Source organism: Apium graveolens, chromosome 7 (genome assembly GCF_009905375.1).
Source record: "Apium graveolens cultivar Ventura chromosome 7, ASM990537v1, whole genome shotgun sequence".
In the NCBI taxonomy this organism is placed as follows: Eukaryota; Viridiplantae; Streptophyta; class Magnoliopsida; order Apiales; family Apiaceae; genus Apium; species Apium graveolens.
In genome coordinates this window covers 35137417-35150608 of record NC_133653.1, presented here as the reverse complement: position 1 = coordinate 35150608, position 13192 = coordinate 35137417, and positions in this window count along the sequence as shown.

Genomic DNA, 13192 nt, shown 5'->3' with positions numbered 1-13192 from the left:
TTAGAGCTGCCAAGCCAAATAGAAACATGGTGGATAAATCAAAATTCAAGTGTTTCAAATGTGGCTTGGCAGGGCATTTTGCAAATGAGTGTAGAAAGTCAGATTCCAGTAAGAAAAGATTTGAGTCTGTGGATTATAAGCAAAAATACTTTGATCTACTCAAACAGAAGGAAAGGGCTTTTATTACACAAGATAATGACTGGGCAGCTGATGGTTTGGATGAAGATGAGGATGTCAGCTATGTCAATCTAGCCCTTATGGCCAAGTCTGATGAAACAGAGACAAGTTCCTCAAGCAATCAGGTAATCACTACAAACCTTGCACATTTGTCTAAAGCTGAGTGTAATGATGCAATAAATGACATGTCTACAGAATTGTATCATTTGCGTGTTACACTTAAGTCCCTCACTAAAGAAAATGCTAAAATCAAAGAAAACAACTTGTTTTTGAGTGAGAGGAATAATGTGCTTGAGTCTCAGTTTGTTGAGTTTGAGAAACTAAAAATTGAGTGTAGAATTGCCAAGGAGGAATTAACTGAGTCCTTGAAAAAGGAAGAAATTTTAAAGAAGCAACTCGATCGTGAACAGGAGGTGATTAAAGCATGGAAAACATCCAGAGATGTTCATGCTCAAATCACCAAGGTTCAAGGAATTGAGTCTTTTTGTGATGAAGCCTGGAAAAAGAATAAGGAGAAACTAGAACCTATTTTGGTAGATGGATTGCTGACAGATGTAGACTCGACGGATGATGAGGACTATCCGTCAGATAACAAAAAGTGTTATCCGTCGAATGATAAAAATCCTCATCCGTCGGCTGTGAGCAGACCCATTAGCAAAGCCAAATTAACCAAGCTAAATGAAAAGTATGGGTCTGTTTCCAAGAACTTTGTTTCAGGAGAGTCAAGTCAAGCCAAGAAAGGGAAGAAGGCTAATGTTGTCACATGACTGTCAAACAGTTAAGTGACAGACTTGAGAAGATAGAGGTAAAAACAGAGACTAAAAGGAAAAATAATAGGAATGGTAAAGTAGGGATTAACAAACATAATAACTACACACCTGACAAATATGCTCCTAGAAAAATCTGTGTCAAGTGTGGTAGTGTAAATCATTTGTCTATTAATTGCAAATCTGCCATGCCTACTCCCATGTCTGTTCAACCTCAATTCTCTAACATGAATGCCATGCCTCCCATGCCTGTAAATGCTATACCTATATAGAACATGAATGCACAGTTTGCTAATATGCCATTTGCACCTAATCCATATTATGCTGCATACAATATGCCTCAAATGCCATTTAGCATGCCTTACTGGAATAACATGTTTGCACCAAGCATGCCATTTCCTGTTAGCCATAACATGCATAATAATTCTGTTGCATCTAGTGGTTTCAAAGGCCCAACCCAAATGACTAAGGAAGAATCTGAAATTCCTAAGTCAAATGAGTTGAGACCTAAGAAACAGAAGAAGAAAGCTAACAAGGCAGGACCCAAGGAAACTTGGGTTTTAAAATCAACTTGAATTGATTTTGATGTGTGCAGGGAAACAGAAGGAATCTTTGGTACTTGGATAGTGGTTGTTCAAGACACATGACTGGTGATTCTACCCTGCTCACAGAGTTTGAAGAGAGAGCTGGCCCAAGTATCACTTTTGGAGATGACAACAAAGGTTATACTGTGGGATATGGCTTAATTTCAAAGGACAATGTCATCATTGAAGAAGTTGCCTTAGTGGATGGTCTCAAACACAATCTGTTGAGTATCAGCCAGCTTTGTGATAAAGGCAACTCAGTAACCTTCAACAAAGAAACCTGTGTTGTGATTAATAATCAAAACAACAAAGTGGTTCTCACTGGTGTGAGAAGAGGAAATGTGTATCTAGCTGACTTCAACTCAACTAAAGCAGAATCTGTAACTTGTCTTCTCAGTAAAGCAAGTCAAGATGAAAGTTTGCTATGGCACAAGAAGCTATCCCATTTGAACTTCAAGACCATGAATGAGCTGGTAAAGAAAGAGCTAGTTAGAGGCATTCCTATGGTAGAGTTTACAAAGGATGGACTGTGTGATGCCTGCCAAAAAGGGAAGCAGATTAAAGCATCATTCAGGAAGAAACTTGATTCAGCAATTGAAGAGCCTCTACAACTGCTTCACATGGATTTGTTTGGACCAATCAATATATTGTCAATCTCAAAGAAAAGATTTTGCCTAGTAATTGTAGATGATTTCTCAAAGTTCTCTTGGACCTATTTCCTAAAGTCCAAGGATGAAGCTAGTGAAATCATCATCTATCACATAAGGCAAGTTAACAATCATCCTGATTTCAAAGTTAGAAGAATCAGGAGTGATAATGGAACTGAGTTCAAGAACGATGTCATGAGAGCATTTTGTGAGGAAAATGGAATCTTGTATGAGTTCTCAGCAGCAAGGACTCCACAACAGAATGGAGTAGTGGAAAGAAAGAATAGATCTCTTATTGAAGTTGCAAGGACAATGCTTGAAGAATCAAAACTACCAACATACTTCTGGGCTGAAGCTGTAAACACTGCATGCTACACTCAGAACATCTCTCTGATTAATCAAGCAAGATGCATGACACCTTATCAATTGTTCAAGAACCAGAAGCCAACTCTGAACTTTCTTCATGTCTTTGGCTGTAAATGCTATATTCTGAGAAATCAAACTGATCAAAATGGGAAGTTTGATGCTAAAGCAGATGAAGGAATTTTTGTTGGATATGCTGTTGGTAAAGCATATAGAGTCTACAATCTAAGAACCAACATTGTTATTGAATCTATACATGTTGTGTTTGATGATAAAAAGATTGAAGGACTAAAATATGGAGATTACCATGAGAGCCTCAAATTCGACAATGTTGAGATGGTCAGTGATGAAAGTGATGATGAGAGTGATCAAGAAACAGTGTCTAAGGATAATGCAGACAAGTCTTCTACAAATGAAGCACAAAACTCAACATCCGTCAAGTTACATAATGCTTCATCCGTCGGAAGGCAATCTGTATTATCCGTCGGAAGACAACCTGCCTCATCCGTCGGTACTCAAAATTCACCATCCGTCGGGTTATCAAAAGGAGCAGGAAGTCAAGGCAGATCACCCATAGATAGCACCCCAATCTTAAATCAAAGATCCACAAACTCAGGGGGAGTTTCTAGCAATCAAAACTCAATCACACATCAAGACAACATTGAGGTCTCTTCATCTAGGGCTAATCTACCTCAACCAAGAAAATGGACAAAAGATCACCCCTTTGAACTGATCATTGGTGATGTTTCTTCCAGAGTTCAAACCAGGAGAGCAACTCAAGAAGAATGTCTATACAGCAGCTTCCTGTCTAAGGAAGAACCAAAGAAGGTAGAAGAAGCCTTATTAGATCCTGATTGGATTTTAGCTATGTAGGAGGAGATAAACCAATTTGAAAGGAATAAAGTATGGAAGCTGGTACCCAAGCCTACAGGAAAGAATCCAATAGACACCAAATGGGTATTCAGAAACAAGATGGATGAAAATGGCATAGTAGTAAGGAACAAAGCAAGATTGGTTGCTAAAGGCTATTGTCAGCAAGAAGGAATAGATTTTGATGAAATATTTGCTCCTGTTGCAAGACTTGAAGTCATCAGAATCTTCTTAGCCTATGCAGCCCATGCCAATTTCAAGGTCTATCAAATGGATGTCAAAAGTGCCTTTCTGAATGGAGATTTGGACGAAGAAGTGTATGAAAGTCAACCTCCTGGCTTTGAAGATCCAAATTTCCCAGAGTATGTCTATTATCTACTGAAAGCACTTTATGGACCGAAGCAAGCACCTAGAGCCTGGTATGACACTTTATCAAAGTTTCTTTTGGAAAATCACTTCACAAGAGGTATTGTAGATAAAACTTTATTTTTCAGAAATGTGAATGGCTCTAGCATACTTGTTCAAATTTATGTAGATGATATTATTTTTGGCTCTACAGATGAGAAACTTTGTAAAAAGTTTGCCAAACTGATGCAAAGCAAGTATGAAATGAGTATGATGGGAGAACTAACTTACTTTCTTGGTTTACAAGTTAAGCAAGTTAGTGATGGAATATTCATTAGTCAAACTAAATATATTTTTGATCTTTTAAAGAAGTTTGATCTAATGGATTGCACATCTGCAAAAACTCCCATGGCCACTGCAACTAAATTTGAACTAAACACTACTGAAAAGTCTGTGGATATTTCAAGTTATAGAGGCATGGTTGGCTCACTTCTATACTTAACAGCTAGTAGGCCAGATATAATGTTTGATACATGTTTGTGTGCTAGATTTCAGGCTGATCCTAGATAGTCTCATTTAATAGCTATTAAGAGAATCTTCAGATATCTCAAAGGAACACCAAACCTTGGCATTTGGTATCCTAGAGATTCTGGCTTTGATCTAACTGGTTATTCAGATGCAGATTATGCAGGTTGCAGAATTGATAGAAAAAGCACAACAGGAACCTGTCAATTTTTAGGAGATAAACTTATGTCCTGGTTCAGTAAAAAGCAAAATTCAGTTTCTACTTCTACAGCTGAAGCTGAATATATTGCTGCTGGCAGTTGCTGTGCACAGATTTTATGGATGAAAAATCAATTGCTAGACTATGGTTTGCAAGTTGAAAGGATTCTTTTTTCTGTGACAACACAAGTGCAATTGCCATCACTGAAAATCCAATGCAACATTCAAGGACAAAGCATATAGACATCAAGTACCATTTCATAAGGGAACATGTAATGAATGGTACTGTAGAGTTATATTTTGTTCCAAGTGAGAAGCAACTTGCAGATATTTTTACCAAGCCACTGGATAAATCCACCTTTTCTAGGTTGGTAAGTGAGTTAGGTATGCTTAATTACTCTTGAATTTATCTAAATTATTTTGCAAGTTGAAAAGTAGCCAGAAATTTAACTGATTTTTAGTCTTGGATGAAAATTTTGGCTAAGTCAAAATTTGCATCTCGACGGATGACCGTTATCCATCGAGTTGAGTCATCCGTCGATATACAAATTGTAAATAAAAATCAATTACTTTTCTGGAGTATTTTAAAGCTCGACGGATATCAACTTATCCTCATTCGTCGAAGTGTCTAAATCTTAACCGTTAATTCCCTTAACATTATCCATCGAGTATACTTACAGTTTCTAAGCATTACACGACGGATAATGGGTGGAATTTTTACAGTTTATTTTAAAACGGCTATTTTAGACAATTTCTATTGGGTAATTTACTTCTCTTTATTATTTTTATCAGTTGATTTTGAGTAAAGTATAAAAGCTTATTTCATTCTAATCATTTTCTTTTATCATTCTCAAATTCAACTGTGATATTTCATTCTCTCTCAAGCAAAAATCCTCTTTCTCTTCAAGCTTTTCTTCTCTAACAATGGCACCCGTAGTTAAGATCATGTCACATACTAGGTTCATCTATGAGAAGAACAACTTCACGGCCTTGGTCAATAAGGGGATTCAGCAATCTGAAGACTATCATAAGATGATGGACTTCGTGAACAACAGCAAGTTAAGTTTTGCCATGCTGGAATCACCCACAATTTATTGTGAAGTTGTTGAGGAGATGTGGACAACAACAATCTACAACTCTACTGACAAAACCATCACTCTAACCATCAAAGGTAATGATTTCTGTATTAATAGTGATGTCATAAAAGCATGTTTCAAGATTCCTGATGATAATGTAACTGCACCACACACTGACACTGATATTGTCAACATGCTCAATTCCATTCATTATGCACTTCCTACTGTAAAATTAAGTGAAATTAGAAGACTAGGTCTTAGGAAGGAATGGAGTTACTTGTGTGATGTAGTAACTAAAGTCTTTTCTGGAAAAATCAGTAATTTTGATTCTGTGAACATTTCCATGCTTAACATGCTATACATGCTAGTTACAGACAAATATTATAATTTCAGTGACCTTGTTGTGTATGAGTTAGGTTTTAAATTAGGTGACTTAGCCAAAAGAGGAAAGAATATTTACTATGCTAGATTTTTTATGCTTTTGGCTAACCATCTTTGTCAAGAGATTGAACTTGAGAACCCAAATAACAAATTAGCTTGTTGGGTTCAAGAGAGAAGAATCATTGCAGACTTGAACAGAGCAAACCATCACAAGAATGTGCCAATGTTCTATTTTCCTGCAATGCTTACACCTCAGGTAAGTGAGGTAAGCTCATCCAGACCCTCAACTATTCCAATCTCTTCTATTTCTTTGACTTCAGGCATAGCTATGGCAACTGTGACAATGACCAAACAGTTGCGTACCAAAACTGCCAAAACAACTGCAATTTCTAAATCCAAATCAAAGAAAACCCCCTCTAGTATCTCTCAAAATGTACCAGTTGAAAAATCTACTAAAGCCAAAGAGGGGAGTGTGAAGGAGGGTAAGATAGGTGAGGAAAGGGGTGAACATCAAAGAAACCCCAAGGATAAGGGTGGAGAGTTGAGTGAATCCCAGCCTAGCCACACTGCAGTTTCCCAACAAACAGTAGTGCTTAAAAAGGACAAAAGCTCACTTCTAGCTGCATCCTCCCAAAAGAATGTGGCTATTGAAAAAAGCTCACATCCAAGAGCACAGGCCAAGAGGGTTAGGGACACAAGCTCACACCAAACTTACACTAGAAAGAAGAAATCCAAAACAACTGGGGATGCACAGGGCACACACTTAGTGCAAACTGGTGCTAAAGACACAGTCCCTGTACCTTCTCAAATTCAGATTGATGTGGCTCCAACAAATGTGGAGTCACAACCAAAATCTCTCATAATAGAAGCCACAGAAACACAATACTCACCAACTAACTCACTGGAAGTGGACATGATAAACACTTTAATTCCTGATTCCCCTTCTTTAACTCTGTTGGGGAAGCCAAAATCCAGTGCAAGTGAGCATCATCTTTTAGATGATTTGTTGGCTCACTTGCCAATTCTTTCTGATTCTATTGTGACATCTGTGCCTCAAATAACTTCAATCAACACAGAGTCAACAATAGTTTCTCTTCCCACCTCATTCATTTCTACTCTCTCGATGGATATTGCTCATCCGTCGAGTAGTGATTGTATCCCGACGGATAAGCTTAACAGCAGTTATCCGTCGGATAGCTTTACCACTCACCCGACGGATATCACTTATCCGTCGAGTGTCTCTGCACAACTTCAAACTTCAATAATTTCAGGTGCAGAAGATTTGGTGGTAATACAATCACTCTTAGGACTGAGAGAGGAGAGTGTATTGAGTGAGAGGCTGGGTTGCTCCCAGGCAAAAGGAGAGGAAAAGAGTGAATCTCAGCAATCCATTCATTCAGGATTGGAAAAAGTGAGTGAGAGGAGTCCCACCTTAGTAGGTGAAGGTGAGGGTGTGAGGGTGGGGAGCCAGGGTGAGACCCTGATGCAACAAAAGAGAGAACATGAGAGAAAGGCAGGTACTGGAGAAATAAGGATAGAACCAGTCATTGCTAGTGAGTCAATGATTGTGGATGATGCTGAAAAGGAAAGACAATTTCAGCAACACTACAAAGCTGTAATTGATAATATTTCCTTGGATGCTGACACTTTTACTCACCCTGTTTCAGCCTATCAACTGTTGGCTGCTCAGGGCAATGTGGAGGCAGAGCAGACTTTGAATTTAGTGCACACCACAGAATCTCTTCAAAGAGATAAAGCTGCTGTGAACAGAATGCTTTCTCAAGCTGGAGAGCCATCTGAAGAATTTGGAGTAAATTATGATGATGATGACTCTGGTTCTTTGGATGGAAGCATGAACATAGGGGGAGCTGAAGACCCAAGTTTTGCTTTCAGTTTACCTAAATGGGCATGGGCAAAGGAATTTTCACCAGGGCAATTTGAGGTGTCTTTGGTAAAACAAGTCATAGCTATTCAGCAGGCCCTTCAGGAAGCTTCAGATGCTGGTATCAAGGCTGTTCTTCAAGCTCATCTAGACTCCTTACAGTTAATGAAGATCCAACACTCAAGACAGAATCTCAGTGTGGATGAATTAAAAAATGAGATAGCTGACTTAAAGACATATAACTCTGAGAAGCTGGATTCAATAATGCCATATAGTACCATGCATGATCTACTACTAAGGTTGAGGAGAGAATCAGATTCTGACAAGAAGTTAGCCAAGCTGGAAAACAGAGTTCAGGTTATTGAGAATTCAGTGGCTCTACTTCTTCAAAATCAACAGACTCAGACAAATCTTCTCATGCAACTGGCTAAAGCACAAGGCCTAACTCCTCCACTTGATGATAACAAAAAGGGGGAGAGAGAATCAAGTAAGGGGGAGAAAGGACCAACTGAGGGGGAGAAACTTCAAGTTCAAATCAGCAAAGTAATTGTACCTTCAATTACTATCTCCAAGCCACCAGTTGCAGATGGTATAGATCTTATAAATGCAGCAGCAGCAAATTTGAAAGATGCTGATAAAGAAGAGTTGACTCTGATCAACTGGAAAAAGATTGATGAGAAAATACAGAAAAAGTTTCAATTAGTCAAGGAACCAGATCAGTCAGCCATTCATCACTCTCATGTCAAGCCAATCAATGTGTATGAGATGAGCATGAACTATCTGGAGAAAGGACAATCTTCTTGCATCAAGACTACAAAGGCTGAGATAATTCTTAAACCAAGGGCAAACTATCCAAAGTCATCTTTGAAGAACCCTATGGATTCTGTGTATGAGACACCCAAGCCTGATGAAAAGAAGCTTCTGTCAAGATCTATTCTCCTCTACAAAGATCCAGCTGATTCAGCCTCAAGAAAGAGAATTGCAAAGATATTCAGAAATGGGAAGGAAATTTGTGTGGTAGCTGGACATCCACAATTTGCTCATGCAAAGGAAGAAGAAAAAGTCAGATTGAAGCAGGAAAAGAGGCAAGCTGCTCTAGATACAAAGAAGTCTAAACAAAAGAAAGAACAGCTTGCTATCTTGGCCAAGCTACAGGCTGTGAATTCTTCTCAACAAATTCCCTCTCAACCATCTCAAGCTGCTGAATCAGAAAAGAAGATTGAAAAATAGAAGAAATCCCCAAGAAAGAAAGAACTGGCTAAAAGAACAAAAAGAAAGTTGGATGTTGTTGACAAGGAATTGGAAGATCAATTTCCAAAGGAATCCACTCAAGCTGAAACTCAAGCATCAAAGCCCTCTGTGGTGTTTGAAGACATAAGGGTGGTGGACCCCTACATGAACATACACGGAGAGCCTATTGTGCCAAAGGATGAGCCAATAGAGTGGGATAAATTACCAATTCCTGACTTCAACTTGCCAATTCTTACTAAGCCAAGAAGGACAAAATCAAAGGCAGTCAAGAAAGTGAAGCTGTCACCTCTCAAATCCAAGTCAATAGTCAAAGCTCAACCTAAGGTCAACAGGGGAGACTACTTGTACTTGTGTGACATCAAAGAATTCTCAGATCTAAACCTCTATCTGGAGGAGCTGGATGAGGTAAGGGCAATTGATGCATACAGAAACCTACCTGAAAGGTTGGTGTTCAAGTACAAAGGGGGAAGGGAGATTCAGTGGCCTCTTCATAGGATACTTCAAGAAAGCCAAGCTGTGTTGATCAAAGTCTATTCATCCTTCAAGAAAAACTTTGGGTTCAATGTAACTGCAAGAAGATTAGTATTGAAGAAGATTGAAGAGCTAAGGAGTGTTAGAGCCAAAGATGCACTACCCAAAACTCTTATAATCCCATACACAGGGAGAAGAGTGCATCTAAGGCCCTACTGGCTGATGGAATTCATGGATGACAAGGGTGTGAGAAGATTCTTCAGATTAGAAGACCAATTGAGTATCTCTAGCAATGAGACTCTCTTGGAAATGCAAGAAATGTTAGATCTCTCAGAATCTGATGAATTAGAATTCCACAAACAGCTCCAGAATCAAATTGAAGAAAACAACAGAAAGCTTGGAAGAAGATCCAGACCTTCAAGAAACTAGAAAAATCTGCTCAGACTAGAGGAGCATCTTGAACTGACTGTGAGCCAAACCTTGTACATTTTTGTTTAAATTTGAAGCACTTTCAGTTTTATCTACTTATCTTTAAAGGTATATGTTTAGGATGTTTTGTTATCATCAATTATCTCTTAATTTATGGCTACAATTCCAATAGACATAAATTGGGGTAGATTGTTATGAATATGTTGTGTACTTGATGATTACCTAAACAAAACATCTAAGTAGATTTTACTTAGTGAAATAATGTAGCACTCGACGGATAAGAATTATAGTCCCGACGTATAACTCATTATAGTCCCGACGGATGATTAACTTATTATCCATCGAGTGAGTAACTTATGTAATAATAAGTTTGTAGCACAGTGTTGTATGCACCTTTGTATAGAATCTGAAGTAGCATATAAGTCATGTTGACTTTAACTAGATATGCAGAATAGGTTGATTAACTGTACATAAGCAATGTCTTGTAATTCTGTATAAGTGAAATGAAGTCAAGTGCCAAAATAGCTACCAACGGATGATTAACAAAGTTTCGACGGATGATCAAATGACTATCAACGGATGTTTAACATAGCAGTCGACGGATGATCAATCAAGTCATCGACGGATGGTCTGAAAGTCGATGGATGATCATATCAAGAATTTAAACATCAGTTGAACAGTGAAAGCTGATACACAGCCGTTGAGTTGGATACAAACACACTGTGGAAGCCCATTATTTGGGTAATAGAGGACGAAAAGCAGCAAAGATCAAGACTGTTAGATTTTATATTTGTTCAGTCTTTTTGACTTTGTAATCTTGGTAATATATAAACCAAGATAGTAGCAAATAGAAAAACAACTGAGATAGCTAAGAAACAACAACAGAGAAATCTTTGTAAGCACTATCTTTAGCATTTCCTGTGTTCTTAGCAGTTCTATTTTTTGTGTAAGCAGCTGTGAGCATTTCTGCACACAGAGTCCTCTCGATATATTAAATATATCTCTGGTGGAATTGTTTAAATCCACCAGAAAATTTTTAAAGACTCTTGTTTTTAATTACTTATGTTTTGATTCATTCAAGTTTACATTCCGCATTGTGCTAATCAAAACAAATATATCCATAATCGAGTTGAACATTTTTATTTCAAGAAAAAGGTTCAAGAATTCCATTCAACCCCCCTTCTGTAATTCTTGCTATATTGTTAAGGGACTAACAATTGGTATCAGAGCAAGCTCTTAATCTACAAAAAGTTTAAAGATCAAAACAATTCAGCAAGATAAACAAGAAAGATGTTGGAGTCAAGATTCCTTTTCTTGATAAAGATAATTACCATCATTGGAAGGTAAAGATGCATCTTCATATATTTTCTCAAGATGAGGCCTATGTGGACTGCATAGAAAGAGGCCTTCATGTTCCAATGAGAGTTGCAACAGGAAATGAACCATCTGTTCCAAAGCCAAGGCATGAATGGTCTGAACCTAATATGGAACAAGTCAGGAAAGATAAAAAGGCCATGAACATTCTGTTCAACGGTGTTGATGCAGACATGTTTGATAACATCATCAACTGCAAGACTGCCAAGGAAGTTTGGGACACAATACAGATAATCTGTGATGGTACTGAGCAAGTAAGAGAAAATAAAATGCAGCTCCTGATTCAGCAATATGAGCATTTTCACAATGAAGAAAGTGAGTCACTCACTGACATTTTTAGTAGATTTCAAAAGCTACTAAATGCTCTTAAATTGCATGGAAGTATCTATCAGACTAAAGACTCCAATCTGAAATTTCTCAGATCTCTTCCAAAGGAATGGAAACGAATGACAGTCTCATTGAGAAACTCACAAGATTATAAGGAGTTTACTTTGGAGAGACTGTATGGCATTCTGAAGACCTATGAGCTTGAGATAGAGCAGGATGAAAGAATGGAGAGAGGAAAGAAGAAAGGAGGATCCATTGCACTAGTGGCTGAACTGGAAAATGATAGATTGCAGTTGCGTTGCAGTTGCATTGCAGTTGATAGATTGCATATGTCTCGACTCTCATTATACGTTTTTTTGAAACTAATCTCAAACTGAAAGTTTCCAATAATATATATCATATCAACATTAGCACTAACATGCTTATATCACGTTAAATCACTATCAAAAAATCACTTCAATCTCTCATTATAATCGATTGTAATTTTATCGCGTAAATTATAATCATTGAAATTTTTAAATCAAATATATAATTAGATATAATAGTAATCATATATATTAGTAAAATATTTGAATTTTATCAACAATCTAAGTAATTGTAAATTAAAATATCATAACTGAAATGCATGACTTATTTAATTGGGCTGAATATATAGTTTTCAATATCTAATTACCGTGTGAGTGTATAAACTTATTTATTTTAAAATCAAGTTATTACAGATAGTTATTAGAATATAATGAAAGATATATATGATTATACTTATTCAAATATACTTACTTTTTTAACATATATAATTAATAAAATATCAAAATATAAATAATAAAATGATAATTATCTAAAACAACCGTGTGTCGCACGGGTTTTAAGCTAGTTATTAATAAAGAGCAAGCATGGCAAAATGTTATGAGGGCCACTAATAACAATTAGTATTATTATTTGTAACTAGCTTAAACCCGTGTGATGCACGGACTGCACGATTTTTTTTTAATATTACATAATTTAAAAAAAATACTTGAATTCAATTCTTAATTTTGTTGATTTAAAAATTTAAATGATATGATTTCATGATAATTATATAAGTAAACTTATATGTTCATAACTTTTTAGAACATTTAAACTTATTTAAAGCGGGGAAAAATATTATTATAATAAAATTATTATTTTATCGGGGGTAAAAATATAATATCTACATTATGTTGGTACCTTAAAAAACTATTATTTTAGCATGGTGATTACTTAATCGATTAAATATAACTCTATAAAAGATATTTGAAAAATGCAATATTAGTGATTGGCCAATATAGTTTTATTGAAAATTTTAAGTGTAATTTTTTTAAAAAATTGTGTTTTATATAAAATTTTATTTTATATTTCACATGAATAGGATACAAATTATACTTGGTCTAATAATAATTTGATTTATGTCGGATCAGTGATTTACATTATTTCATTTTAGCCTGATGCCCAATACACTGACCAAATTAAACTAATTATTTTTAGTTTAGTTTTAATTTTTTTAAATTCC